The following is a 17,433-nucleotide window of genomic DNA, read 5'->3' as shown; positions in this document are numbered from 1 at the left end:
TAAACACGATGGGGTTTGACCTCACAATTCAGCCATCCTAGACCAAATGACGACACTAGTGCACGCATTTTGTATGCATGGGAAATGGTAGCATTATATTAAGTAGTCTTGACACGCTAGTGATCCTAGTTCACACCGAAGTTCACTTCGAGTTTACGTCGAGTTGACACCACCAAAATGTAGGGCCCGTAGCTTCCAAAGTTTATATGTAATTCACATCTAGTTTACATGCAAGTTCACAAGTTCTTCACATTTGTCCAAGTTTACAACTAGTTCACATTTGCGATCAATGGTTGTGATCTCCGACAAAACAGGATGCCATTTTTCAACCGTAGATCACTTCTAAAATTGTAGTGTCATTTAGTAACAAGAAAAGGCGGGATTAAGGAGGGGGGGGGGGGTTTGTTGTTTCAACACTCTCTCCAAGGAATCCCATTTGGTATGAAAGGAAGTGGGAGCAATGGGATCTACGGCATGCAATTCAACACAAAAGAAAACAAACGCACGTGATTTGTCAAATGGCACCCTACTTGAAGTTACCATTTGGCCCTGACGAAAGAGGTAATGAAACATATAATGTGAACTGATTAAGCAAGCAAATGCTTGTGTGTGTGTGTGTGTGTGTGTGTGTGTGTGTGTGAGAGAGAGAGAGAGAGAGAGAGAGAAGAGAGAGAGAGAGAGAGAGAGAGAGAGAGAGAGGGAGAGAGAGAGGGAGAGAGAGAGAGAGAGAGAGAGAGAGAGAGTTGCTCCTTCTCCACTCCCCCTCCAATGATGGAGATTATGAGAATACATTGGTATAACAAGGTTCAATTTTGAAACTGGCAAATCTGGTGGATGCCTTGGCGATTGAAGAGGAAAATGGAAAGAAGGTCCCAAGTGGCAGGGCACAAGGCGACAAGTAGGCAAAGCAATTGCACAACGCGAAAGACAAGCTAGGCAGCTAAGTGGCACGCATGAAAGGGGAGAAGGTGTTTGATGAGAGGGGAGGCAACGGTGGATTGTATGTCTTTTTACACATGGGGCTCACAAGTAGGACATGGAGCCGACTAAGGCAGACTAGTTTACCCGAAGAGTTCTCTTCGACCTTAACGTCCAGAGTTTAAATTCGTGCTACTATAGGAAAATGAAATAATTATTTAAATAGGTAGAGAGTAGATATAGGTCCCCCCCCATATGGAATCTAGGGAGATTCTACATAATGAAAAATACAAACAAGAGCAATTGGTATCAAAAAACAATCCACCGTGCATGCCTGCAAGCTTCAACTCATAGGTGGGCATATCTAAACTCATTGGCGGCCTTTCGCCATGTAGAGTGAGACAGAACTCACATTAAAGAAACTTTTCATTTGCGCTTCATTTTTCCTTTGCTCATTGTTTCGCTTTAATCAAAATTGGCATCAATGTTAGATTCCCATTATACTTTCTTTTCCAAAATTGGTATCACCTACTAAAATGATCATTTAATATGGGAAGATACAAGGGAACAAGGGTTAGAATATGGATATGTGTTATTAGACCTATCTCAACAAGGGGACCAAGAGGATGTCATGCCAAGGGTAGGACCAGGCACGGCCAAGGGCCAGGATGGACATGCAGTCAAGGGGGTCCCTATATTTAGTAGGCCAAGGGTCTATATAGGGCATGGCTGGGTGGTGATGAGCATGTTCCAGTTCCCTATGTCTTTCACTGGTATCAGAGCATGCAATAAGCAAGGCTCATGAGCATTCACAAAAGCATGCTATTTTTGTTTTCTGAACACATGATGAGCAACAACCACTCACACTCATGAGAATCTCACGAAGATTGGCACGGCCTGTTGCTAATCTTGATGAAGGAGGCAGCAAGTGCTCGATGGGACCAACCATTAACGACAATTTCAAGAAGCTGTCAAGAAAATTGTTAGGGCTTGTTTTCTAAACATCACAAGAGCAAGGCTTTGTCTCCGTAATCAAGCCAAGCAGGTACGAGGTACATATTTTGCAAGAAATTTTCATTTTTATGTTTTGTTCTTCAATACATTGTACAATTCGACAAGGTCAATTATTTGTGACTGCTCGACAAGGTCGACTTTCTTTTACTATGACATTTGTCTATGAGCAAGAGTATCTGTAGCTCTATGGCATGGTAGTATCCAAAGTGGGTCTACTGAGAAGTATCATGCAAAGACAAGATTCCCACAATTGGACTATGCTATGAGCATACAAACTTGGCGTGGAAATTGGCAATATGATTGCAGGTTATTTCATTACATACCAGACGGGCGTATATGATATACGAGGGTGTATATGATATATACGAATAATTCTCTCTCGCGCAATAGATAGGGCTATGACTGCACTTGAGCAATTTCTTCCTTGCCATATCAAGACAGCTGGTTACATCAGGACAACCAGTTTCACATGAAGCATGGCTTCATCTTCGTGCTAAGATACTGCCCATTGAGTTGGCATCAAGGGCATGGGCACACAAGTTTTGGGAACTGGTACGATAAAAAAATTTGTTCCCATTTTAGTAGTAGTGACATCATGTTATGATGTATCACTACCAATGTAGAATGTGCAAGGCACTTATGGTTTTGGATCTTGCGCTTGAGACCGTCACAATAGCCAAGAGATTACAACCTTACATGCAAGGCATGCTAGCTAAGTGGACTGAACTCCCCCACATCATGGATTACGCTTCCGCTATAACACCAGACACTTTGTCAAGGACAAGATAAGTTTTGGATTGTTTCACATACTTTTGGTTGTTGTCAATGCACAACAACACTACGAAGAACCTAAAAAACATGACTCCTGCAGGGTAGGTGGGACAGGATATGTTCTATGTTTTTCTGTTACCTCTCTCGATGAGAGTGTCATACCAGAACAATGTGGTATGTTTAAATGATAAACTGCAAATCAGGCATAAGATGCCTAAGAGCACACATTCTGGGCACACACTCTCGAAATTTAGGAAAGTTCCTCAGCCCAACATGCTCCTCTTCTCTCTCTTTCTTTTTTCTCTCTAAGAATAATGAAAACTTTCTAAGAAGCTTTTGATACATCTTTTGCTGGTGAGGCGACCTGAGCCAAGGTGCTCTAACTCTCAGCTAGAAATTGGGCAAGATGCCATCCAAATTAGTCTTCATCGTTTCCACGATGGAACACTAATTTCCATAACGGCTATGAGCCACACATGTTGGCTAAGATTCATTGTCAGATTTTGGGTAAGACCCAACTGCTGGAATTCCTTGGGGGCTTGTTCTTAAGATTGAACAGATCTGCCCAGTGGAGTACACGTCGAACACATCGACGTTAATGGACACGCAAGAGTCTTGTCATTACGGATGTTTAGGGTGTCATTTTTGCACTACATGCTTTTAGTGCGACACTCAAGTTGAGTTTTTAATCTTAAACTCACATGAATTGATCTATACCACGGAATCTAGAGGTAGCAAACAATTGCGACAACATGACTGTTGATACGAGCTAAGCATCTCACTTGTGTGGATTTCTGCTCTGTCTATAGCACTACGAGTGTCTATGGATGCATTGTTTTGGAGAAAGACCCCGCGGCGCTCACTAAATCACCCCATATACTTTCAAGGAAAGAATTCCGCAATCTACCACGCAATAGAAAAAAAAATTGACTTTTCAAGCTGATTCTCATCATTCTGTACATGGTTGACTATGTTGATTACCGTTACCTGCTAGTTGAGCAGTTCCTACAAAGGGTCTTACCAAGGGGTTTGACTACGTAGATTCTAACCAACGGGTTTGGATTGCAAAGGAAACACCCAGGGTTTCCAGTGCAATGTTGCTTGTTTTTTCACAGGTGGGTGAGGTGCTCTTGTGCATTTGAATACGGGTAAGTGAACATTCAGTTTAAATCTCCAGGTACGCATCTATTGATTTTGTGTTATTCCCATTTTTTAGTATGCTTTGCTTGGTTTTTTCAAGTCGTGTAAGTACACTTGAATGTTTCAGAGCCATGCCAAGGGCATGTCGAACCAAGTATTTTGGGCCGTAAGCTAGGGGGATGAGAGAGAACACACACTCAAGGCATGCCCAAGACACAAGAGGCATTAAGGACACATGTCAAGCACCTAGCAGAGTTTTCCCTATTCAAGCCTAATTCCTATTGGATGGCCTATGGTAAGGTCCAATGAGAATTAAGCTTGATTAAATTGAAATTACACAATATAGAAAAAGCCTATACAAAGGACCAATGAAAAGTAAGACGCCTTGGACAATCTACCAAGGGGTCCAATGAGAATTAAGCAACCCATAATCTAGCTTAACTCCTATTGGCCAGTAGACCTACAGGTCCAATCAAAATTTATCTTCATTTAAATAATAAGCTAGGATCTCTCTCAAAAGGGAAAAGGAGGACAATGCTACACCCCTTGCTTGTTATGTTGTAGACCACTGATTGGCTAGGCCCTGGCATGGACCAATAGGATGCCACCATGAGTTAGGAGAGAGAGAGGTCGACCAAGGCAAGAGGAGGCTCTCATTTTGGGCATATGCAACCCCACACACACACACACACACACACACACACACACACACACACACACACACACACACACACACACACACACACACACACACAACTCATGTTGAGCAAGAACTCCATCTCCTTCTCCAAGCTTGAGAAGTAGAGAGCCTACACCAACACCTCTTGGCTATGGAATGCAAATCCAACCAAGAGTTAAGCTTCAAAGCAATGCTTATCATCTTCTTCATCTCCATTACTATGCTATGCTATGCTCTAAGAGTAATGATATGTGAGGAGACCACTTCTTTGGCGTATGTTACCGCTTCTTCCTCTTCACTTTCCTCACATCTTTGTTAGCTCTCTTCACCTTTGGAGTGCTTGAGGTCTTGGGATTGAGGCCAAGGACAAGTTTATGCTATTGCAAGTAAGTTTAACTGTTGTTTTGGGAATAATATTGGTGCATGAAGTTTTCCATCTTCATGGCATCAACAAGGTCTCAAGGAACACAAAGATTGTATTGTAACAAGTCTCTCTTTATGGAAGAAAATATAATACAAAAGCCTTTTGGAGGGGGGACCGGCTCCGAGTAAATCCGGTCCTCAATTGTTATCAATTTATCTGATTATCTCTCTTTTACAAGTATTTTTCATGCCAAGCTAACTAGGTGTCATGTTATATTGCTATCTCTAATCAAGTACCCCCTCTCTATCTTCATTAGGAATTTTTCTTAATGAAATGATCACTACTGTCATTTTTATTCTGCTACAATCAATGTTATTAGCCTAATTATGTTATATTGGTATCATATCTAATTGGTTTCTCTTTTATTACTTAAGAAGACAAGTCCTAGAATCTTTTCACGAGAGGTTTCTAAGCTATCAAAGAATAAGTTAGCATACAACTAAAGTTTGTTAACATGGCTGACAATAATAAAGAGATTAGAGTGAATATTGATGACTTTGATTTTGCACATGAAGGTGCTACTAACGATGCCCCTATGCTTGTGAATTATATTGTCACCATGCTACAACAAGCCATGGGCAAACTTGCTCTACAAGGTGAAGTTGCCCCAACAACGTCACACCCATGGGATTCTCCAAACTCCCAAGAAGAGAGAGTACTTAGGAAGCCTCTCAGTGAGACTTCCAAAAGAATACTTTGTCCGGTGAGAGAAGAGGAGAAACCCTATTAAAGAGAAATAAGTGAATCTCCAAACCCTTCGGAAGATGTGTCTCCATGACGACGGTGGTCTCACGAAGATCTCCAACTCCTTCTAAGAGGAAAAGATCACCGCATAGTCCTTCTCCTATCAATCCCAAGAAGGAAGAGAGGAATAAAAGGAAGAAAAAGGAGAGAAAATGGTTTACCCTCTTCTATTATCTTCATCACCTTCTTCTTCAAAGAGAAAGAGGTCACCCTCTTCTTCTTCATTGGAAAAGGTCCAGCAAGCTCAAGAAGTTCAAAGAGGAAGGAAAGAACATCTCTGTTCTCACCTACAATGGCAGCTTTGGTGCTATGCACAAAGTCTCAACCTTCATCTAGCAATTTGATGCAGCCTTTGGAGATGAGAGCTTCATGTAGTCCTCTAAGCTACGACATGTAGCTATGCATTTTCAAAAGTTCTTCAGACAATGGTGGGCTAGCCTACAAGCTAATGAGGAGCTAATGGCGAAGCTCCAAGAACGTGGAAATCCCTAAGAGCTTCTATATTGAAGTAGTTTCTTGCAAGCAACACCGAAGAAAAATTTCTTACCGAAGGGCAAAGTTTGAAGTTGTCTCCCTACGAGTCTATACACAACTATGTGGACAAGTTTTGGGATTTGCATCTCAAATCCACTGTCTACAAAAAGATAGATTTAAAAGAACAAAAACAACAGGTTTGTGATAAGATATTTGAAGACATGGCCAAATATGTCAATTCTCAAAGGCGTAGGACCATCAATGTGGTCATACATCATACTATTGTTGCTTCACGAATCAATTTCCAACAAGGGGTGTAACGGAATATGGCTAACACCATTGATTGTGGTGGAATCAGAGTGGCAGTCGTGAGAATTTCCTCACGAAAATTCTTAATGAACAAAGAGAGAGTACTTGATTGAAGGTAGCAAAATAAACAATATACCTATTTAGCTTGGCATGAACAATACTTGCAAAACAAAATAGAATTAGAGAAATTGAAAACAATTGAGGACCGGTGAGAGGCGGAAGTGAAAAAATAGACCCGGTGGCCTCTACACCAAGACTATGCACAATGGCCTTATCATGGGGAATACACAATAGGGGCACCACCTAGCAAGATATGCGGCTAGGACGCATACATATACACAATGAAGCATGCATGGAAAACAATTTCAAGATCCACGCCCAAATGTGGAATGGGGTGGTTGGAGAATAAGGAGAGAGGAGTGGTGAGTGAGTGAGAATGGGCTCGTTACGCGTGCATGTAGTAAGGAAGATAACGAGGTCAGGGATACATGCAAGTATGCTCACTTCTCATACAAAAGGTGGCGAATCCGCACACCTTAAGATGGAAGTAGCAAGATGATAGGAATATGAGAGGGAGAGAGAGTGTGTGTGTGTGGTGGCGAATCCGCACACCTTAGCATAAGCAAAAAAAATGGCAAGGAATCAAGCATATACCATACTCACAATGAGATGTATCCAAAGCAACACAAAGTATGACACCAAGATGGAGTGTGTTGATTGCTTGCAAAAGATGAATACAATAGGTAGCGTATGGCAGGAAAATGAGAAGGGAACAAGATTGTAGGAGGCATAATGGAGAGATGAGAGTTGATGGCGAGGAATATCATGAGTGTGTCCACCCTTCTTCTTCTTGAAATTGTGCCTTCAACCCTTAATTACAAGTGGTGTGGTACTCATCTTTTGTGCATGGTGATGGTGATAATGATGGTGTTGTGATTATGTGATTAGGGTTCATGCTACAAGCATGTAGCACAAGAGTGTGTATAGATAGGTGTGTGTGTGTGTGTGTTCTCTCCCTCAAGTGAGCTCTCATGGCCTCCTTATATAGGGAAGGAGGGAAGGATTTAGCAATATTTCTATTTGAGGTGAGTGTCCCACTTTGGTGACTGGGAAAATGGGGTGCATGTGACTGTGGCTCCCATCTTGTCTCCTCATTATTTAAAATACCAGAGTCAATAGAGAGAGAAGAGAGAATGTGGGTAGGATGTAGAGGATAGGAAATATTTACAATAGTTTAGCTTTGGATAGACATAAGCTTATTAGGGAGAGAAGAGAGAGGTAAGAAAATTATAAGAGAGGTTGTCGAAGGTGGATATTTGTTGATGAGGATGGATCCTCCAAAAATGGTGATAGAATTACTCTAGACTAGCCAAGACCTCATTAAAAGAGCCTTGTCTCTTGTAATCATGCTTGAAGACTTGTAGAACCATAGCCATTCTAGAAGGAAGAAAAGTGGGGGATGGCCTGTGTCACCATTACACGAGAAAACTGGGGTCCACTACAAAAATCATATCTCCGTGTTCATAACTCCAAAAATTCTGAAAAAAATTGAGCTAAAAGTTGAGATCACGAGCTACATCTTTCATGTTGAACGCTCCTTCAGATTCGGGGTTCTTATTTACTTAAAAAATTCAGCCAAATAATGTATTATTTGTGGCTGCAAAAGTCTATTGGTGGTCCCCTTTGAGTGGACTTCTCTCTTGCCTTCAAGTGTAAGCTCCTTCATGTGTATGAAAACATGATCTAGAGTGTTGAAAAGATTGGCAATCATCTAGATGGAGGTATTATTGAAATTTGAAAGTGGGGTTGAGGTTTGAAAATGAAAACTAGTGAATAAAATATTTGGTAGAGTGGAATAATATACATACATGAAAAAAATATATTAGAAAATACTAGAATATATATATATATTTAATATTTAAGGTCAAAAGAGAGATCAACAAAGAAAGCTTACTTATTATGCTACATCGTGATTGATTAGCATAAGTATTATTTATTTAATAAAGGCTAAAACGTTAGTGAAAAAGGGAAGAAAAATCAAAAGTAACTTATATAATAGGAAATATTTTTGGTAAAAGAGAAAAAATATGGGGGGTTCCCATGCATAGAAAAGCTTGCCTCATTAGCCCTCCCCCTAAGGCTAGAGGTATTCATGCCTCTAGCTCTGTTCTTGAGCATGTTGAAATAGAGTAGGATTTCTCCTTGGTGGCTGGTAGATCCTTGTAGGGAATAATGGATCCCTTGGAAGCACGAGGCTCCCCAAAGTTCTTTTCGGTGTCCACCTGGGTCCCACACTAAGCGTAAATCCATTGTATGCAATAATGTCCTCTTCAGAAGATCACACTTATAATGATTCTTGAGTCCACAAGCTGCACAAGAATTAACTCTTGCATAAGTGATAGAAGGTATGGAAAGAACTTGATCATTCCTTGAAAGTATTCCAAAGAGGCACCATGCATGGCTTCCTCGTCTAGACACATAGCCAAAAGGGAGTAAGAAACCATAATCCTCATATCTTGCTTGTTTTCCTTCTTCATGCCAAATTAATAGAGACCTGTTGCCCACATGGATAGATTGCATGGTTGATGCCTGTTGCACAAGAGAGCCCACCATGTACAAAAGATAAACTGCAAACCACATTTTGAAAAATGACTCCATGTTACCACTAGTATGCAAAACCATTCTTCCTTGATTGGTGTGTCCTAGATTGATTCCACTGGTTGTTGATGTCAATCCTTCCACTCTTGTCGCAACCCAACTTAAAGAGCTTCCCAAATTAATGTTACACACAATGTTCACAGTTAGAAAGGCAAACCTAAAGTGCCAGTAGACCTCAATTGCATTTCTCTGCATGAGTCTTTCACCAATCTCGTGCCATAGGGGTAGTTGAAGTGTCTTCACCACTTTCACATGTGGTTGCAAATTTGAAGGGTCCACCTTGTTGTGGTTGAATGTGAGGCCCATTACCTCAATGGATCTATCACTTCCTTCACTCCCTGTTGACTCCTCCTCTGAAGTGGTTGAAGAGTCACCACTAGAAAACTCATCCATAGAGGTTTCTAGATCCATGTCGCATTGCCGACCTTTCTTCATGTCGTAAAGTATTGGCTTCCCTTTGGCATCTCTCATTTGGATTATGCCGGTGTCCCAGTCTTGCTTAGCTCTCATAGCCATAAGCCAAGGCCTCCCGAGAATGATAGGATAGCCCTCCCCTTTGTGTGACATGACAAAGATGTCCACATCTACCTCGGTGTTGAATGCCTTTATCCTAACTACATTTATGACACCAACACATTGAACTTTTAAATTATTTGCCATTTTGGCTCGGCATGGTGCCGGCCGACTCACCTCTAAACCCAAACGGTGCATCATTTTTTCACTCATGACGCATATTTGTGCGCCACCATCGATGTAGATATTGGAGATGTGTTGCCCTTTTATGTAAGCATCCATCACTGGTAGTATGTCGTCTAGATTCCTCCCAGAGATAGCCCCAGCTATCTTTGGCTTTGGTCGCCTCGTGTTAACCATCTTTGTCCATTGTCTCATCACCCTAGGTGCTAGGTGGAGTAACTGGGGCCATGTGATTTTTGGGCCCTGGACAGAAACATTTTGAACCAAATCATATGGTTTAGAACATTCACCCAAAGAGAAATCTACAATGTCAATTTTACGTCGTGACTTGGACGGCTTTTTGCTAGATTCCCCTTTAGTCTTCATCTTTTCTTCCTTTTGAGAAGATTCACCATGCCTAGCGCGTTTTACCCCAATGGCATCTACTCCTTTAACCTTGGTCTTATCCTCCTCCACTTTCTCCTTTCCCTTACCTTCAAGACTGATGACACTTACTGTTTGATTGCCAACTGGTGGTGGGGGTAAGGGTGGAATGAGAAGTTGTTGTGGTGGTGGTGGTCGTTGTGGTTGAATCGGTGGTTGTAAGATTTGCACGGGTGGTGCTTGTCGTGGTGCCCTCGGTGGTGGTGGTCTTGCTCTTGGTGGTGAAACCTGGTTTTGTCTGGCTCCTCTGTTGAAATTCTGCCTCCTTGGTTGTGGACAGTAGTACATGCCATGACCATCCTCCCCACAATTGTAGCAGTGGTATTCTTGGTTTTGCCTTCGTTGTCCTCTCCCTTGCTCTTGGTTGCGATTGTGTGCATGCCCTTGTTGTATCAAATGGACTGAGAGATTCTCAAGTTGATTGGTGATTCGGTTGAGCAGGTCTTGCTGATCTTCAATTGGTTCTTGTGGTTGAATCCTCTGGGCGACTGTTGTAGGTGATGCTAGAGGTGGTGGGGTCCTAACGGCTTCCTCTCCATCGATATTCTTGGCTTGTAGGCGCAACTTCTTGTCTTTAAGGTGGGCCACTTCAACTTCTAGCTCATACGTAGTAGGAAACCTTCCCTTCACCTTCTCTTTAAGAGTTGGCCATAACCCAGCCACAAACCGATCCTTCATTAGGAAATCAGGTGCCCCCTCATCCTCTCTTAGCGATGCAACCCATCGCCCCCATAAATCTACAAACTTTGACTCATATGATGCGTATTCCAGCATACTGCCTTGCTTCAACTCTGTCAACAATTGCCATAGCTTCTCTGATGTTGTGCCCTCTCCAAAACGCTTGACAAAGGCTGCCCTTAATAAGTCCCACCGTTCCTTGGTTTCTTGTGCCAAGGCATTGTACCATGATCTTGCCTCCACCTTCATTAGAAGTGGGAAGATGCGCAAGCGCGAAGCATCATCATCTCTCGCAGAGATGACACATGCTATTTCCAAGTTGTCTAGAAAGTCTGCAGCATCCTCGCCCACCTTACCAGTAAAGGTTGGAAATGCTACACTTGCCATGATTACTGAGAGAGAGCTAGAAAGACATACTTCTTAACTTGCAAAATTTTTTTCTTCTTTACAAGGAGGCGTGTATACCCTATTATACTAGGACATAGATTAAAACTTCAAACGGTACATTGCCTTGTACCAAAGGTAAAACAAATGGCTGATCTGATGCCAGAACCTCAAAAAACCGCTCCCCACCCGGCATGGTGTCAATGACGTGCTGGTAGTGAATCTTCAAGTCCAATATTACCTTGATTGAGCGTACACGTGTTGGTATGTGTGATCTGTCTTGAGGTAGGTTGTCCTGATTCATGTGAAGCTTAGAGGTGCTTAGTCACTGTCCAAGCTTGTAGGAGAGGGTGGTGTTCTTTCCTGAAACAAACTCAGTAGATCCCTAGTTTCTCTAGTGAGAGTGTGAGCCAATGCTTCTGTTATCTGTGCTGCAGCATCAGGTGCGACTTGAAAACTGACTATGATAATTACCTCGGTGACTTGAGTTACCTGATTCTCAAAGTAGAATAGTGTTGATTCTCTATTGTGCAGAGCTCCTTCCATTTTGTTGTTGTTGGTTGGTTGTAGGTTGCGGACATGGTTTCCACCTTCTCCTTCTTCTTCTTGGCACTTCGCCTATGTATATCCACTGGGTTTGGCGCGTTGGTTGACTCTCCCACTTCAAATCGATTACCGTTACGCCTGACACTCGAGCTTCGATGGAGATGCGCAGTTCGTCTAGTTGTGCTTGGAGCTCTTCTTCTTCTGTCGTCCAATTTGAAAATCCTTCATACTCATTCATCCATTCACAATAGTTTAGGGTTTTCAGTCTTGTAAACTGAAGGGTTTTAAGAGCCCTCCTCAGTGGGGGCACCAAATGAGAGGCGCAAGTGAAAAAATAGACCCGGTGGCCTCTACACCAAGACTATGCACAATGGCCTCATCATGGGGAATACACAATAGGGGCACCACCTAGCAAGATATGCGGCTAGGACGCATACATATACACAATGAAGCATGCATGGAAAACAATTTCAAGATCCACGCCCAAATGTGGAATGGGGTGATCGGAGAATAAGGAGAGAGGAGTGGTGAGTGAGTGAGAATGGGCTCGTTACGCGTGCATGTAGTAAGGAAGATAACGAGGTCAGGGATACATGCAAGTATGCTCACTTCTCATACAAAAGGTGGCGAATCCGCACACCTTAAGATGGAAGTAGCAAGATGATAGGAATATGAGAGGGAGAGAGAGTGTGTGTGTGTGGTGGCGAATCCGCACACCTTAGCATAAGCAAAAAAAATGGCAAGGAATCAAGCATATACCATACTCACAATGAGATGTATCCAAAGCAACACAAAGTATGACACCAAGATGGAGTGTGTTGATTGCTTGCAAAAGATGAATACAATAGGTAGCGTATGGTAGGAAAATGAGAAGGGAACAAGATTGTAGGAGGCATAATGGAGAGATGAGAGTTGATGGCGAGGAATATCATGAGTGTGTCCACCCTTCTTCTTCTTGAAATTGTGCCTTCAACCCTTAATTACAAGTGGTGTGGTACTCATCTTTTGTGCATGGTGATGGTGATGATGATGGTGTTGTGATTATGTGATTAGGGTTCATGCTACAAGCATGTAGCACAAGAGTGTGTATAGATAGGTGTGTGTGTGTGTGTGTGTGTGTTCTCTCCCTCAAGTGAGCTCTCATGGCCTCCTTATATAGGGAAGGAGGGAAGGATTTAGCAATATTTCTATTTGAGGTGAGTGTCCCACTTTGGTGACTGGGAAAATGGGGTGCATGTGACTGTGGCTCCCATCTTGTCTCCTCATTATTTAAAATACCAGAGTCAATAGAGAGAGAAGAGAGAATGTGGGTAGGATGTAGAGGATAGGAAATATTTACAATAGTTTAGCTTTGGATAGACATAAGCTTATTAGGGAGAGAAGAGAGAGGTAAGAAAATTATAAGAGAGGTTGTCGAAGGTGGATATTTGTTGATGAGGATGGATCCTCCAAAAATGGTGATAAAATTACTCTAGACTAGCCAAGACCTCATTAAAAGAGCCTTGTCTCTTGTAATCATGCTTGAAGACTTGTAGAACCATAGCCATTCTAGAAGGAAGAAAAGTGGGGGATGGCCTGTGTCACCATTACACGAGAAAACTGGGGTCCACTACAAAAATCATATCTCCGTGTTCATAACTCCAAAAATTCTGAAAAAAATTGAGCTAAAAGTTGAGATCACGAGCTACATCTTTCATGTTGAACGCTCCTTCAGATTCGGGGTTCTTATTTACTTAAAAAATTCAGCCAAATAATGTATTATTTGTGGCTGCAAAAGTCTTTTGGTGGTCTCCTTTGAGTGGACTTCTCTCTTGCCTTCAAGTGTAAGCTCCTTCATGTGTATGAAAACATGACCTAGAGTGTTGAAAAGATTGGCAATCATCTAGATGGAGGTATTATTGAAATTTGAAAGTGGGGTTGAGGTTTGAAAATGAAAACTAGTGAATAAAATATTTGGTAGAGTGGAATAATATACATACATGAAAAAAATATATTAGAAAATACTAGAATATATATATATATTTAATATTTAAGGTCAAAAGAGAGATCAACAAAGAAAGCTTACTTATTATGCTACATCGTGATTGATTAGCATAAGTATTATTTATTTAATAAAGGCTAAAACGTTAGTGAAAAAGGGAAGAAAAATCAAAAGTAACTTATATAATAGGAAATATTTTTGGTAAAAGAGAAAAAATATGGGGGGTTCCCATGCATAGAAAAGCTTGCCTCATTAGCCCTCCCCCTAAGGCTAGAGGTATTCATGCCTCTAGCTCTGTTCTTGAGCATGTTGAAATAGAGTAGGATTTTTCCTTGGTGGCTGGTAGATCCTTGTAGGGAATAATGGATCCCTTGGAAGCATGAGGCTCCCCAAATTTCTTTTCGGTGTCCACCTGGGTCCCACACTAAGCGTAAATCCATTGTATGCAATAATGTCCTCTTCAGAAGATCACACTTATAATGATTCTTGAGTCCACAAGCTGCACAAGAATTAACTCTTGCATAAGTGATAGAAGGTATGGAAAGAACTTGATCATTCCTTGAAAGTATTCCAAAGCGGCACCATGCATGGCTTCCTCGTCTAGACACATAGCCAAAAGGGAGTAAGAAACCATAATCCTCATATCTTGCTTGTTTTCCTTCTTCATGCCAAATTAATAGAGACCTGTTGCCCACATGGATAGATTGCATGGTTGATGCCTGTTGCACAAGAGAGCCCACCATGTACAAAAGATAAACTGCAAACCACATTTTGAAAAATGACTCCATGTTACCACTAGTATGCAAAACCATTCTTCCTTGATTGGTGTGTCCTAGATTGATTCCACTGGTTGTTGATGTCAATCCTTCCACTCTTGTCGCAACCCAACTTAAAGAGCTTCCCAAATTAATGTTACACACAATGTTCACAGTTAGAAAGGCAAACCTAAAGTGCCAGTAGACCTCAATTGCATTTCTCTGCATGAGTCTTTCACCAATCTCGTGCCATAGGGGTAGTTGAAGTGTCTTCACCACTTTCACATGTGGTTGCAAATTTGAAGGGTCCACCTTGTTGTGGTTGAATGTGAGGCCCATTACCTCAATGGATCTATCACTTCCTTCACTCCCTGTTGACTCCTCCTCTGAAGTGGTTGAAGAGTCACCACTAGAAAACTCATCCATAGAGGTTTCTAGATCCATGTCGCATTGCCGACCTTTCTTCATGTCGTAAAGTATTGGCTTCCCTTTGGCATCTCTCATTTGGATTATGCCGGTGTCCCAGTCTTGCTTAGCTCTCATAGCCATAAGCCAAGGCCTCCCTAGAATGATAGGATAGCCCTCCCCTTTGTGTGGCATGACAAAGATGTCCACATCTACCTTGGTGTTGAATGCCTTTATCCTAACTGCATTTATGACACCAACACATTGAACTTTTAAATTATTTGCCATTTTGGCTCGGCATGGTGCCGGCCGACTCACCTCTAAACCCAAACGGTGCATCATTTTTTCACTCATGACGCATATTTGTGCGCCACCATCGATGTAGATATTGGAGATGTGTTGCCCTTTTATGTAAGCATCCATCACTGGTAGTATGTCGTCTAGATTCCTCCCAGAGATAGCCCCAGCTATCTTTGGCTTTGGTCGCCTCGTGTTAACCATCTTTGTCCATTGTCTCATCACCCTAGGTGCTAGGTGGAGTAACTGGGAAGGGAAGAGAAGAGAGGAAGATGTATTCTTATGAGAAATAAGCCTGTCTCGTTACATATCATTACTCTTAAATCATAGCATAGCATAGTAATGGAGATGAAAGAAGATGATAAGCATTGATTTGAAGCTTGACTCTTAGTTGGATTTGCATTCCATAGCCAAGAGGTGTTGCCGTAGGCTCTCTACCTTTCAATCTTGGAGAAGGAGATGGAGTTCTTACTCAACACATGAGAGAATGTGTGAGTGTGTGTGTAAGAATGTGCAAAAAGGAGAGCTCCTCCTTGCCTTGATCAACACCTCTCTCTCCTTACTCTAGCTTGCCCCATTGGTCCATGCCAGGGCCTGGCCAATCAAAGGCTTTGGTCATAACTAGCAATAGAGGTAGCATTTGGACAAGTGTCCTCCTTTTCCCTTTAGAGAGAGAGAGAGAGAGAGAGAGAGAGAGAGAGAGAGAGCTTGATTAATTATGTAATTAATCTAAATTCTCATTGGACCTCCCTAAAGGCTATCCAATAGGATTTAAGCACACTATGAGGGTAACCTAGCTAAGGGCTTGACATGTGTCCTTTATGCCTCTTGTGGAAAGGGTGACTCTTGAGTATGCGGGAGTGTAGTCTTTCTCATCCCCTACTCTTAGGGCTCGCCCCGTCTTTTGTAAGCACCTTGTTGAATTTCAAGCACCTCAAGTACCTTAGTCGTTAAGCACATCAAGCACCTTAGTCAGCTCAAGCACCTCAAGCACATGCCTAGCTTGCCTGAGGTCTAAAATACCTAAAGGTCCTAGGTTTAAGGACTTTTAGCACTAACCTTTGGAGGTATTTAATGAATCTGACCCTTAGTTCTTTTAAGCTTGATTATCTGCTCATTGCTCTTTGGTAGACCATATCCTTTTTTGGACCCTCAATGAGATGTAGCCTTCTATCCCTTTGGTCCCGTGCTGAGATATGAATAAAAGAACATATCTATATTTTAACTCTTGTTCCCATTCATTTTCACACATTAAATGATCAATTCAATATGAGAAAATCATTTGGGATAGGTAGATATTAGATTTTATGACATTACCTCTCCCTTGAAACCATAGTCATCCTCGACTATGAAGTAGAGAAGATAAAGCCTTAGTCATTAGTCTATGATTCTTAGTAGGTAGAGGATCCCTAGTTACCCTAAAAAATCATTCTAGAATGAATGACAAGTCCAGTTGGTGCTTAAGGGACTTAGCTGCCGCAAGCATGTCTACTCTTTTGTCCATATCATACTCCTAGAGTAGAGTGACAAATTCTACTTGGTGTTTGGGAGGCTCGTCATCACAAACATGATTCTAAGCATGCATACTATTCAAATTTGTGCACAATAGAAAGAGAACTAGTATTATACGACAAAAACATTGTTTATTTAATGGACATTTACATTTGCTTACTCTATTGTAGCATTGTAAGCATTGACAAGGTTCATATCATCTAATATCCTTAAGTTGTGTTCCTTGCATCCATCTAGCATCTTCAAAAGGATAGTTTTGGAATTTAATAAGATACTGTTAGATAATCTTACCATGTATTAGTATCTTGTCCTCAAGTCAAAGGATGGATTCGGGTTGGAGCACCTCTTCTTGATCTTTGATCTCGGACGGGTCCTCAATTATTGGTTCTCTTGGCGGTTCTCTTTTGTAAGACTTAAGCAGGCTCACATGAAAAGCATTTTGTAATATCCAATGATTGGGAAACTTTCATTGATAGTCCATCTCATTGATTGGTTTAAGGATTTGAAAAGGGCCATAGTATCTTTTTGCTAGCTTTGCATAATACTTTTGGTGGCCCGTACGATTTTTGCCCGTAGTTTTCCTTAAATGAGCCTTGGGTAATTTTAGCAGACCCAATCATTTTCC

The sequence above is a fragment of the Adiantum capillus-veneris genome, chromosome 6, assembly GCF_014529385.1.
Source record: "Adiantum capillus-veneris isolate H3 chromosome 6, ASM1452938v2, whole genome shotgun sequence".
Lineage (NCBI taxonomy): Eukaryota > Viridiplantae > Streptophyta > Polypodiopsida > Polypodiales > Pteridaceae > Adiantum > Adiantum capillus-veneris.
This window is presented reverse-complemented; position numbering follows the sequence as displayed.